At 37.1% G+C, this 13,786-nt stretch overlaps 1 long non-coding RNA gene across 5 annotated transcripts in view; it reads left to right on the top strand.

Annotated features, from left to right (window-relative positions):
• Positions 1-13,786, top strand: part of LOC127517019 (uncharacterized) — a 99,403-nt gene that overhangs the window by 44,791 nt on the left and 40,826 nt on the right. For all 5 annotated transcript variants that reach the window (XR_007931164.1, XR_007931165.1, XR_007931163.1 and 2 more), the window contains exon 5: positions 8,253-8,308. This is a non-coding gene — a long non-coding RNA (uncharacterized LOC127517019). The remainder of the gene's footprint in view (positions 1-8,252; positions 8,309-13,786) is intronic.

The raw sequence follows: 13,786 nt of genomic DNA, 5'->3' as shown, positions 1-13,786 counted from the left end.
CCGATTTGACATGTTGAATCGGCGTCGGGCCATTGGAGAGAGAGAGAACTCCGATTGGCTGTTCAGTATAGCAAACGAGTCAGTTCATGAGAATATGAGCAAAAGTTATGAAAGCAAGCAAATAAGTCATGACGGCACAGACAGAAGGTGTTCTAATTTTACGTCATCTTACCTGAGCACTCGAATGCACGAATATTTTCATGAGTGGAGTGGAATAAAGAACATGATCAGCGTGATTGATATTCAAAACGGTTAGCAAGTGCTGCTTTGTTTATGGTTTGTATACATGCAGTCTTAGTTTTGCTTTCCCTTTTTGAATGGCGAATATAGACAAATATATCTGCTTAAATAGACAGTTATCTCCTTTATACGCAGGCGCAGAATGTGTGCTAGTTGACAGTCGGCTGAAGTTCTTTTGGTGTGTTCAAGCACATATTTTTTCCCCGACGCAGCCGACTTAAGGCGACAACACCGTCGGCTTTCGTTGCCGCTAGTTCTTTGACGTCAGGTTGGTGTGTCCCAGCACTTTAGTAATATGTGCTTATATGCGTGTGTACACTCTATTAAATATTAAAAATAAAAGGATTACAATGTAAAAGATTATTATTGTGTGCATAAAGATAAAAATGCTTTGGTGGAATTCGGCTTTTCCCGTAGATGGTCTGCTCGCGCGCTTTAACCTTGCGCACGAGAAGATCCGTTTCCTCGCTAGAGAAGCGTTCAGTTTTTCCGCTTGCAAATTCCAGCATGTAAATAGCGAATCTGCCATGGCGCGAGCGCATGGAGAGGAGACTCATGGTTTATTGCATGTTACGCCCAAAACACACCTATTACTCATTAAGAGAATAGGGACAACCCTTCTGGACCATGCTTTCCTCAACAAACTGCGTGACAGGTGTTTGTAGAGTGATTTACAATGAACAAGGCTCATCCAGTCAGATTTTATAGCCAGAACTATCCATTTTATAAAATGTGATTTACAGTGAACAGCCTGAAGGAGGCCATCATGGTTAATGGTGTTATCCACATAAACCACATCGCTGCAGGACATGTGTGAAAGACATGTAAAACTACAAGGATATCAGTATATCTTTCCATCCTGCCATCTCTGCCTCCTTCTTACTGTGGTTTGAAAGTTGATCGGCCGGCCCAGTGTGGAGCTGGAGTGAAGGAAATTGAGAAGGCTGCTATTTTTAGACTCCCTGGCAGGTGGACAGAACCAGAGCACGTCTATATATAGAGCTGAAGGGAGCGGGAGAGCATGTCAGAGACGGGTATGCTGGGAGTGCACGTCATGGAGGTGCCCTGAGTGGCGGTCTGACTCCGCCCTGGGGCCACAGTACTTCCTGTGTATCAGTCACCGTGCCGAACCGCTTCTGTTCTGGTGTCTGTCACCGCGTCTGGCACTGATGGCTTGTGGGAGGCCGATTGGGCAGACGGTGTGTGAATTATTGAGCAGATGGGGAGTTTCTGTGAGGAAAATGTCGTGGCTGCATATCACATTTCACCTTGCACATAAACCTCAGCCTTACGTGTGTTCCCGCTCTGGCACTCACAGCACTTTATCATTCATTTATAATTTGCTATATATATATATATATATATATATATATATATATATATATATATATACTGCCTGCCCCCCCAAAAAAGTCGCTGGATTTAAATGGGCAAATGCTTAAGAGTCTATGATTGGATCATTATTACAGTGATTGCTAGCATGTTATATGTTTTTGGCAACAGTCATTTTCACACATGAATTATCAGACCTTGAAGGGTTAGTTCACCCTAAAATGAAATTTCTGTCATTAATTACTCACCCTCATGTCGTTCCACACCCGTAAGACCTTCGGAACACAAATTAAGATATTTTTAATGAAATCCGAGGGTATATCTGAACCACACATAGGCAGCAACCTCATTGCACCTTTTGACGTCCAGAAAGGTAGTAAAAACATCATTAAAATAGTCAACGTGACTACAGTGGTTCAACCTTAATGTTATGAAGCGACGAGAATACTTTTTGTGCGCAAAAACAAAACAAAAATAACGACTTTATTCAACAATTTGAACGGTTGTCATACGTAGTGAAGTCAGTGCAGGCTTCCTTGTTTACGTCCGACTGCCAGCTCATTATTGGCCAGATCCTGCGTCAGCATCACATGCATGCATCGTGCTGCTCATGTGTTCTGTAAATGTAATTACAAATAATATTTCAGAGTATTACTGTATTTTTGATCAAATAAATGCAGCTTTGTTGAGAGCCTGATAAATACAGCTCTTACTGAAAATTATATTATATTATATTATATTATTGTCAGGAGTATGCTTTGTTTCATTGTGTTTGTTCCTGTTGTAACCTAGTTTCTAGTCTGTGTCAGTTTCATTCAGTTCACCTGTTGCTTGTTAATTAGCTCATTAGTTCCTCGTTTTGTTTTATGTATATATACTCCCTGTTTGGTTCAGTTCTTTGTCCTGTGTCTTCTATGTAAAGTGGTTGTTTTCTGAGTTTTCCCTGCCTGTTTCCTAGTATTTGGATTAAAAGACTATTTCCTGGAATTATCCTTCGTCGTACGCTTCATTGATACAGCCACCCATCACAATTATATTATATTATATTATATTATATTATATTATATTATATTATATTATTAATATTTATATAGTAAACCCTTTTAACTGCTGTTTTAAAAGTGTGGCTTGACTGTAGTTTAGTTCTACTTTACTTTATGAGCAGCCTGAAGCTTAGGAAGTTAGTAGCTTCCACAACACTGAACAATAATGTATATGAATGTAATATTTACCATGGACCGACAATGAATATCTGGTCGCAGAGTTCCGCAGAAATTTCTACAAGTTTCCTCAAATTTTGAATGCCTGTCATTCACAAACTTCTAACTCAGATCCTTGCCTTTTGTGTTTTCAATGATTAAATATTTCAACTAATTTGATTCGGGTATCAGCTAGCAATGGAAGTGCATTGTTTTTCCTAATTTAAATCCAGTAATCAGAAATAGTTGTGGTAAAGTACATATCCTGTTCACTTGTGTAAGTAGTGCTGACAAAAGATGGACCATTGGGAACTTTTGGATTGGGGAGGTTTTGAACTTAGATAAAGATTAATAAGGATTTCTCAGGGATTAATAAAGCACAATAGCTTTAATGTCATGTCAACACACGCAGAGAGATGATCATGCCATACAGAACATGAACGGTGTGTCAGGGGCTGATAGTCAGTTCTGAAGGATGATGTCTAATTCCCAGTCCCATAATCTCAGACCTTAAGAGAGGTGTCAAGAGCCGAGATGCTTCAGTCACATCTGTTTAACGTGACCACTGGGGTCCAGTGTGGAAACACAGGAAGAACAAGCCCTAGCAGCGCTGGTTGTGTTTGTGATAAGATGGCTGCCGCTCCAGTGGTTACACTGATGGGTTGTCCACATGCAGACATGTGCTTGCACTAGATAACAACAGCTCTGCTCAAGTCAACCTGTCCAATTCATTCAGCTGAATACCTGCGGGGCAGAAAGGAGAAGGAAGATGAGGAAGCCTGAGATGCTACAAAGAAGCTTTAAAATCATGGAGGCCAGATAGAAGACTCAGTGTCTCTGCCAATGACACATTCTAGTATGGCGTTTCTAGTATGATGTTTATGCTTCATGAATATTAGAGGATTGAAATGGAAATTTTGGTTGAAGTAATTTTCTATTTTGTTATTTTGTTTTTTTTACATTATTTTGTACATTATTTTTTATCAATTTTATAGAATGTATTAACCTATCATTATTTTGTAATATTTTTTATTTTATTTTTAGATGGCTATATTTTATATAAAATACACTAATGCTCAAGAAATATTTCTTATTATCAACAGTGTTGAAAGCAGTTTTCCTGCTTAATATTTTGTGTGTAAATTGTGATACACCAATTCATATTTTTATTCAGCAAGGATGCATTACATTGTTCAAAAGTGACAGTGAAGACATTTCTGTTTCAAATAAATGCTGTTCATTGAACTTTCTATTCATCAAAGAATCTTGGAAAAAATGCATGACAGTTTCCAAAAAAATAAAAAATAAATATTAAGCAGTGAATAATGGATAGTAATTATTTAGCAGCAAATCAGCATATTAGAATGATTTCTGAAGGATAATGTGACACTAAAGATGGGAGTAATGATGCTGAAAATTCAGCATTGCCATTACAGGAATAAATACATTTAAAAAAAAAAAAAATAATCAAAATAGTCCTTCCCCAGCTCCACCTGTGTAGATCTGCTACGGGGGTTAATTCATGTATGTTACATGTGCAGCAGCATGTCTTACATGCTCACAGCAATGTCTGTGAATGTATTGGCAGTAGCAAGTCTCAGTACTTGCTCTGCAGCAGCAGCAGTAGCGTAGCAGATCTATTCTGCCAAGACCAAATACATTAACATTGTCATATTCATTACCATCCTAATATCAATTGCCATACCATTATCGATTCCCGAGAGTTCTGTTCTTACTGTATTGTTATACAGTGTATTGTTATATTGTAAATAAATGCAGTTGATCAAATGCATGCAGCCTTCATCGTAGTTATAAGCATAAATATACTGTGTGTGTGTGTATATATATATATATATATATATATATATATATATATATTGATATGTGATGCATTTGCTAATTAGAATAGAATATATTTTTCTTTTCTTTTTCTTTAACCGTTCTCTGTTGAAAAGCCATAAGGATAACTTTGTGATGGGAAGAATCTGTGTGGTAGCATTTATCTCTGAAGCATTTTGGCATGAAAGTAGCCGCCCTCTGAAAGCGGCACGCAAGCACTCGTATTTACAGACCATCAAAATCACTCGGACTCCTGCTGACATGCACGCTCTCACAGTAATTACCCTCAGAATGCATTTAGCATGCATGCATACACACAAGAAACCACATGCTACAGACCGTACATAGTAATAAGCATGCACACAGATGCACTTCAAACCCTTTAATAATGCTCCCACAAGCTGTCTGTTCTTCTACATCTTGTCATCTGAACATACAGTACTGTAAACGCTCACATTCACTTACTCTCTCTGTGGCTCTATTCTATAACCTAGTGAACTGCCTGTGTACAGTAGGCAGCATTGTAATAATTTATATAAGTGTGCATTCTGAGAAGGCTGTTCCAAAATGTCTGTAGCATAATTGCTTTCTAAAACTGCTTCTTTTGGACAAATCTATGTATCCTTCACAGAGAAGGCCATCCTAGAATGAAAAAATGTTTTAAAAAATGTTTTAATGTAATTTAAAAATTGACTGTTTTACCTAATATTAGTGAGTGCATGTATTTTAGTGTCACGCTAATACTGAAGAACTCACTAACACATTTGAATGTAATCAATCACTAATGTAGTTCTATTTTTCATTTAGCATGCTGCTTTAAAGGGATAGTTCAACCAAAAATAAAAAAACACATTAATTAATTAATTACTCACCCTCATGTCGTTCCAAACCCGTAAGACCTTCGTTCATCTTTGGAACACAAATTAAGATATTTTTGATGAAATCCATGAGCTTTCTGGCCTCCGATAGACTGCAACGTTATTACCACTTTCAAGGCCCAGTAAGGTAGTAAAGACATCGTTAAAGTAGTCCATGTGACTACAGTGGTTCAACCTTAATGTTATGAAGTGACGAGAATACTTTTTGTGCGCAAAAAACAAACAAAAATTTCTTCTCTTCCATGTCAGTCTCCTATGCTGTTGACGTAGTAAACACAGTGCAGTGCTTCCAGGTTCTACTTCAGAATGCCGGCTCAGTATTGGCCGACACTGTTCACGTGAGCAGCACGACGCATGTGTGTGATGCTGACGCAGGAGCCGACCAATAATGAGTCAGCGTTCTGACGTAGAACCTGAAAGTGCTGCACTGTATATATTATACACCGATCAGGCATAACATTATGACCACCTTCCTAATATTGTGTTGGCCCCCCTTTTGCTGCCAAAACAGCCCTGACCTGTCGAGGCATGGACTCCACTAGACCCCTAAAGGTGTGCTGTGGTATCTGGCACCAAGATGTTAGCAGCAGATCGTTCAAGTCCTGTAAGTTGTGAGGTGGGGCCTCCATGGATCAGACTTGTTTGTTCAGCACATCCCACAGATGCTCCATTGGATTGAGATCTGGGGAATTTGGAGGCCATTTTTCCTGCTTCTAAACACATCAACTTTGAGGACAAAATGTTCACTTGCTGCCTAATATATCCCACCCACTAACAGGTGCCGTGATGAAGAGATAATCAGTGTTATTCACTTCACCTGTCAGTCATAATTTTATGCCTGATCGGTGTATATAATACATATAATATATAATTTTAGCAATCTGATTGGGGATTTAAAACACCCAGTCGTGATGTCATTCTTGAACAAAGTCCAATGATTTCTAAAGCATATCGTACAGTCTGACATAAGATCGCTGATGTTGTTCAGTCTACTGTGGCTTTTACCCGAGATCTCACTTAGGTCATGTCGTACAATCTGACAAGCAACATCGTAAAGGACAGAAAAAAAGTGCAGTGGACTTTAGAAGGTATCTCAGTAGGTTTTGAAACAGAGCCTTTATCTTTCTTTCACTTTCATTTGACATCTTCTATAAATATTGTCCTGCCTAGTGGGTTCAAAGGAAAATGTCTCTCCTCTCGTTCTCCATTACACGCACAGTTAAAGTTTCAAGCACCGCGGAAGACCTGTTCCAATCAGCTCCTCTGTAATGACTGAGAAAACCCCACGCTGGGTGAATTAGTTGGAGTTCCTGACGGATTATGGAGGCTGATTGAATTGTGAGTAAAGAGGGAGTTGGGGGAGGGGCTGCGCTGATGGGGGAAGGGTACGCTTAGCTGATCTGGCACAGCAGTCGGGTTTCTTCTGTGATTGCTTCAATTAGCTGATCGAGCCGCTGTCTCTGCAAATGGCTTTGGCAGGGTTGCCATGGAAACGACGCCACGGCCCCATCTTGACCTCATGCTCTCATCTCTGAAGGGGGGGAGGGGTAGTAATTGTGGTAGAAAGGTCCTTACGTGTTCAGTTACATGTGGTGCAGCGTACAACATGCAATGGCTTCCGAAATGTGAAATGGCAATTACACCACACAAATGGACATTTTGTCATTATTTTACATTCATATCACAAAATTTCAAAAAAGCACCATACAAGTTGACCATAAGTACATATAAAACGTTAATATCAGGAAGCAGTGATATTAAAATTCTGGCCAAAACCGATATAAACCGATAATTATTTCCATGTTATGGCCAACGTTATTTTATCATTGAGATACTATTATAGTTTTTAATAATATTTTGAATTAGTTTTTATTTTTATATTTTCTGTTAAGTTTATTTTTTATTGTTTTAGATTTAGTTTAATATAATAACCCTGGTTATGGCAGATAACCAATAAATGTTAGATATTAAAATTATATAATATTATAATTTTATTATCTAAGCTATATAAACTATAAAACTATAATATTTTAAAGCACAAAAAAAAACCCTAAAATTATTTTAAATGCTACAAATGAATTATAATGTACAGTATGAAAAATTGATATTCATTTTGAGTTTTGGTAAAGATTACATTTAACAATTTTTCTGTTAAAGTGTTTTTATATATTAACTTTGAGTGGCCTTTAGATGATGATGAAGGTAATCTAAATGTAAAAATAGATTAAATTAACATGCACAATTAAATATCCAGTGGAAAATATGTAATCTAGGTTTGGACTTTCATCTATTAGACTTTTGATCTATTGCGATTTAATTGGCTCATGAAACGTAAGCTGTTTTTTATTGGTTAATATTAATTATTCCAACCTACGTAACCATTGGCATAAAACAAAATGACGTGCACTGATGAATCATGCTCCAATAATACCAGGAGCAATTCTTAAGAAGGTCACCAGGGTCAGTTCTGATATCATGTTGACTTTAAGGCTTTAGAGGTGGAGGCCTAAGGTTAGTCTAAGGTGAGGTCATAATTATGATGGCTTTATAAAATAGAAAGGTCATTACGTGTGCAGGATGCGTGATGCAGTACGTGTGTATTTGTTTGTGTTCTGGGCTTTGCTGTTAAAGGGATAGTTCACCCAAAAAGGACAATTCTGTCATCATTTACTCACCCTCATATCATTCCAAACCTGTATGACTTACTTTCTTCAGCGTAACACAAAAGAAGATATTTGTCTCTGTTTTGTTTTTGTCCCTGCAGTAATAGCCAATGTGGACCACAGAAGAAAGTCATACAGATTTGGAGCAACATAAGGGGTGAGTAAACAATAACAGAATTTTTATTTTTGGGTGAACTCTTCCATTAAGCCTTCAGATGTAGACCGCTGACCTATGAGACACTTGATTGAAGGCCAGGAGTGACATATCAGCTGTGGAAGGTGTGAAGTATGATGAACATGTTCAGACAGCAGCTGTGATTCACTGTGATCCACTCAGACTGTGTGACTTCACACCCAACCGCACAGATTCACTCCAAAACACCCAACACACCCCGTCACCTCTGCACTCATGACACCACTGTCAACAAATAACAGACATAAAAACAGATCTTTGTGGAAATTTATATATAGAATATATAAACATATTCTAAAAACACAGTAATTGTTCATAAAAATCAAATGAAAATTCTGTTAGACCAAGTTTGGGGATGCTTTGAACAAACATTTAGCAGAACCACCATTCCTCTCATAATTTAAGTTGTATTTATTTGAACAAAAATACAGTAAAACTGTGATATTGTGAAATATTGTTACAATTTGAAATAACTTTTCTATGTTAATATATTTTAAAATGTTAAATTCTTGTGATGGCAAAGCTGAATTTTCAGCATCATTACTCCAGTCTTCAGTGTCACATGATCCTTCAGAAATCATTCTAATATGCTGATTAAGGAATTGATATTTCTGATTATCACCAATGCTGAAAACAGTTGCGCTGCTTAATATTTTTGTGGAAACCAAAAGTTCAAAAGAACAGCATTTATTTGAAATTGAAACATTATAAATGTCTTTACTGTTACTTTTTATCTAATTTTCTAAATCAATTTTTATCAATTTAAAGAGGACCTATTATGTATAGAAGCTTGTTTCTGCCACAGAATCAAAAAAAAAAAAAAAGAAAAGATAATTGCAACTTTTTATCTCACAGTTCTGACTTTTTTTCTCACAATTGCGAATTTACATCTCACAATTCCTCAGAACTGTGAGATATAAAGTCGCAATTACGAGTTATAAAGTCAGAATTGTGTGATATAAAGTTGCAATTGCGTGTTATAAAGTCAGAATTGCGAGTTTACATCTTGCAATTCTGACTTTATAACTTGCAATTGCGACTTTATATCGCAGTTCTGAGAAAAAAGTCAGAATTGTGAGATAAAAAGTAGCAACTACCTTTTTTTATTTTTTATTCAATGGCAGAAATGAGCTTCCATAATTATGCCCTTTTTCAAAGTCTTGATTTTGCGTTTGCGCTCTGCTAGAATAGGTTTTCATGCTTGAATGTTCAAAAAGCACATTATTTTTCTCATATTTTACACTGCTGCAGCACCTCTCTTCCCAGTCTGTCAGTTACACTCTCTTTAGTTCCGATCTCTATGAAGCCCCTCCTTTTGAATATCGCAATAAGCTCTGATTGGACGACTAAACCAGTGTGTTGTGATTGCTCAACCACTTCGAGCATGTTTCACGCTCCTTAACATAGCCACAAGTTTTAACACGCTACTAACGCAACTCAACCAGGCCTTGCCTTCTTTTTTGTGCTTGCCTTGAGCAGGAATTATTTAAATGAGCAATATTGTGACGTGTATGTTTGGGAGTTCAGAAACAGCTTATTGATATAGAGAATAACTCCCTTTGGAGTGACTTTGTGCTTTGTATCTTTGCAGACATTTTTCATGCTCGAACAGCAACACACTGAAGAAAGTTGAAAATGTAAAAAAGCATAATAAGACCTCTTTAATGCTTCCTTACTGTATTTCTTTCACCCCAAATGTTTAAACAGTAGTGTATGCCTTTTCTGTTTCTCAAAAGCAGAAACGTTTCTTAGAAACATCCCCTTTGAGGGAATTATCTCAGTTAATCAGTTAAGAAATTTACAGTTGTCGTAAATCTATTTTGAATGACCTGACCTTGAGTTCGGAGCAAGATATGAAGAAATAGCAACAAAGGCCGTGCCTCCACTGACCTCAGATGAGCCTTGAGTTAATGATGATCTCAGTTCCTGCTGGTCTCACACTGGGCCAATCAGCCATGATATCCCCTCAGTCAGTGTCTGGAAAACATGGACCTGAGTCACACTTCCAGCATCTGACTGATGAAAGTAGGGCTAGATGTTATAACAGGTGCATTTAGAAGAACCAGCTTTCCTGCCATAATTGGTCTGCATAAATATTCACCATCAGATGGTGGGTTGAATTCAGGTGTGTGTGGGTAATCCTCTCCCGAATAGTTTTGTTCTAAAAGAACACAGTGTAAGACCTTTTTGTCCTTACATAACCTCAGGCAGAGACTGAAATGGCTGTTTGCGTTTTTTGACCCACCCAAGTGCAATTATTGGGAGTTTATTTTGGGTTTAGCGATTGACGTTTGATGAAGCAGATTTAATGTTTATATTGTAATTAGTGGTGTTCTGTTCATCAGTATTGCAACTGCTCATACTTAACCATAAGTATTAAACATTATTGCATAACTATTTGTGCTAAAGTCATGAATAATACCTCAAATTGTTCAGTAAAGGTGAGCTATTGCATTTCTAAAATATTTGACTCAAAATTTTTAACTTATGGATGATAAAATGGCCAAAAAGATCATTTAGACTTGGTGCAACAAACAACCACCATAGAAACCACGTAGACATTTGCTCAAAACCACTCTGAACACCTTAGCAACTGCATAAAATGTAAAAGCTAGTTTGATTATTTGATAATTTGTAGTTTTAGCTTGCTTACTGGCTGCCCAGGTCTTAAGATTCTCCAGGCCTTCATAAATTCTTGTAATTAAAGAAAAGGGAAATGACAGAACTTTAATGTCTAACAGCAGGATGCTTGTTAAAGCTTCTTCGTTGTATTTTATAGTTGCTTCCCTGCTGGTCTCTGTCTCTCTCTCTCTCTCTCTCTGGTTTTCTCACTCAAATGGACTCTCACTCTTTCAGTTATGAATACAAACAGTACAGAGACAGATTTCTATCACTGTCTAAATCCTGTGGTGGTTCTCCGTGTTCCTTTCTCCCTGTGACAGACGCCAGAGTTTGAGAACAAGAAAACCTTCCAAATTCATCAGAACGTCTTGCTCCATTAGAATGAGCTTGTTTATCACTGTGTTCTTTTCGCTGTGTTCCCGCTAAAGCACCGCACCTCACTAGAGAGGTATTTTATGGGATCATCGTGGCTGGTTTTGTCCAGAACAGAAAGAAATATGCAAACATTTATCTTATTTTTCTAGGTGACTTTGGAAATGCTTGTGTTGAGAGAACATTTAAGCTCCTTTCCAAAAACTTGTGAGCTGTGTGCTGCCTGACTGTAAGACTCGAATTGACTTCAGTAGAGTTGACATTGGCATGTTGCTATGACAATGTGATAAAAAATTGTCCCAAAATAACAATTACTATTTTATATAATTTATTATTGTTATTATTATTAATAATAAAATATATTATTTAATAAAATGCTATTTTATTGATATTTTTGGTATTAAATCAAATAAAATATTTATATCTTATTTATAATAGAATAATGAATTTATATTTTAAAAAATATAACTGATCTTGCTGTAATGAATTACAGGATTGCTCCTAAAATAATTTTAAAAATATGTTAAATGTATTATTATTGTAATTGTTATATTTACAATTTAAAAATAAAGAAAAAGTTGGCACACCCCAGCTCCAAAAGTATAAAAGACTTTTTATTTCATGTTCTCACAAATATGTGACGTTTTAAGCCGTAAATTGTAAATGTAAAATATTTTATTTTATAAAATACAATTTTATTTTTATTGATATTTTATTTTTTGGTATTAAATGAAATATAATAATTTTAAAATAAAATATTGCATTTATTTTCTATATTTATTTTATAATTTATATTAAAAAAGTTGTAATTCTTTTTTCTGATCTTGCTGCAGTGCATTGTGGGATTGCTCTCACTCCAGAGAATATATGCAGTTGTGCTTTATGATTTTTACAGAATAAGTTGCCCTCAGTAGTCTGCATAATATAGTCACCTACTACTTTTTTTAGCATCAGTAGCACATTGACAGTGTCTTAGGGTGTGTTCACACTTGTAGTTAAGTTCTCTTGGTTCTTTTGGTTTGGACGAGAAAAAAAAACAAAAAAAACCTGAAAACAATACATGTAGTCCTGGTTCGCTTAGCGTTCACACTGTCATTTTTAAGACCAAACCTAAGGATACAAAAAAAAAACTATTTTGCAATGGAACTTTCCGGAAATCCGAAACAATGCTGTGTGCTGGGCTAAATGCGCTTGTTATATGTGCGTACGTATGATGGTATTGGGACCAGCTGAGGACTCGTGAAGAGTTTATAAAATGCGTAAAGGAGTCAAAACAGGCAGGAATTCCTCTATTACACACAAACGATGATCTACTGCCAGGAGACAGTGTTTCTGACACCTTTACTGAACTGTAATGGGCAACATAGCTCCTATGTTGAGAAAAAACAGGTATGCTTCAGCATTCTGTCTTTTTAGGGTTGCATCTGGTGACATAATGTTCTGTTTTTGGGTTCCTTTAGATGTCTTTGGTCCGTGTTGCATTCATATTTCTGTCGAACTGCACCAGAGTTTGTTTGGAAGCAGACCGAGACCCACCTTTTCAGGGGACTCGGTCCGCTTGTTTGGTACGCACCAGGCAGCGTTCATACTTATTCAAATGAAGTGCACTAACGGAGCAATCACACCAGAGTTCATTTTAATCGAACCAAACCTGCCAAGTGTGAAACACCCCTGAAGTGTTCTCACTAGGTTTTGGAACAGAGCTTTTGACTGTCCCTCAGCATAAGGGCTCGCATTTTAAATAATTGAGCAATTACAAGTTGAACTTCCCCAGTGAAACATGTTACTAACTAGAGCACAAAAGCCCATGAATCAAGTCCTTTGTGAGATTAATTATCATTATCAACGCTTCTGTGCTCATTAATCTCTCGCTCACACTCACCAGCCTATTTCCCACATCCATACGCAAACCTCTCCCTCAGTGGTCCACTGAAGATCTTCAAGAGACCCAACCCCCATTACATCCATACCCGCTGGCTCACAGGGGCGTGAAACATTCCTCATCTCCATCTCTCATTCTTCACCTCCTCAACATCCATTTCATAAGATCTATGGACAGTTGACCACAAAAATGTAGTCCTGCGTAATGTGTATATTTAGTAACACATACCTTGATTCATACTGCCAAGCAACTACAAGGACAAAAACACACTATAAAACTACTGTGAAATTGGTCCATATGACTCAAGCGCTATATTACAAGTATCACTCTCAATGTTTGAGTTGCGCTGCGTCAGAAATCAAATACTTCCCTAATATATAGTATGCGAAAAATAGTACGCCAAAAGAGTAGTATGTCCGAATACATAGCATTCGAAAAACAGTAGATGATGACCTACTACTTCCTCTGAGATTCTGAAGTGCACATTTGATGGACACTTTACTATCCCATGAGGCCAGGGGAGAGGATTTATGAATAGCAGTGAAGCGACGCAACTGACGCTGGTA

Source organism: Ctenopharyngodon idella, chromosome 8 (assembly GCF_019924925.1).
Source record: "Ctenopharyngodon idella isolate HZGC_01 chromosome 8, HZGC01, whole genome shotgun sequence".
NCBI classification, from domain to species: Eukaryota; Metazoa; Chordata; class Actinopteri; order Cypriniformes; family Xenocyprididae; genus Ctenopharyngodon; species Ctenopharyngodon idella.
This window is presented reverse-complemented; position numbering and strand designations above follow the sequence as displayed.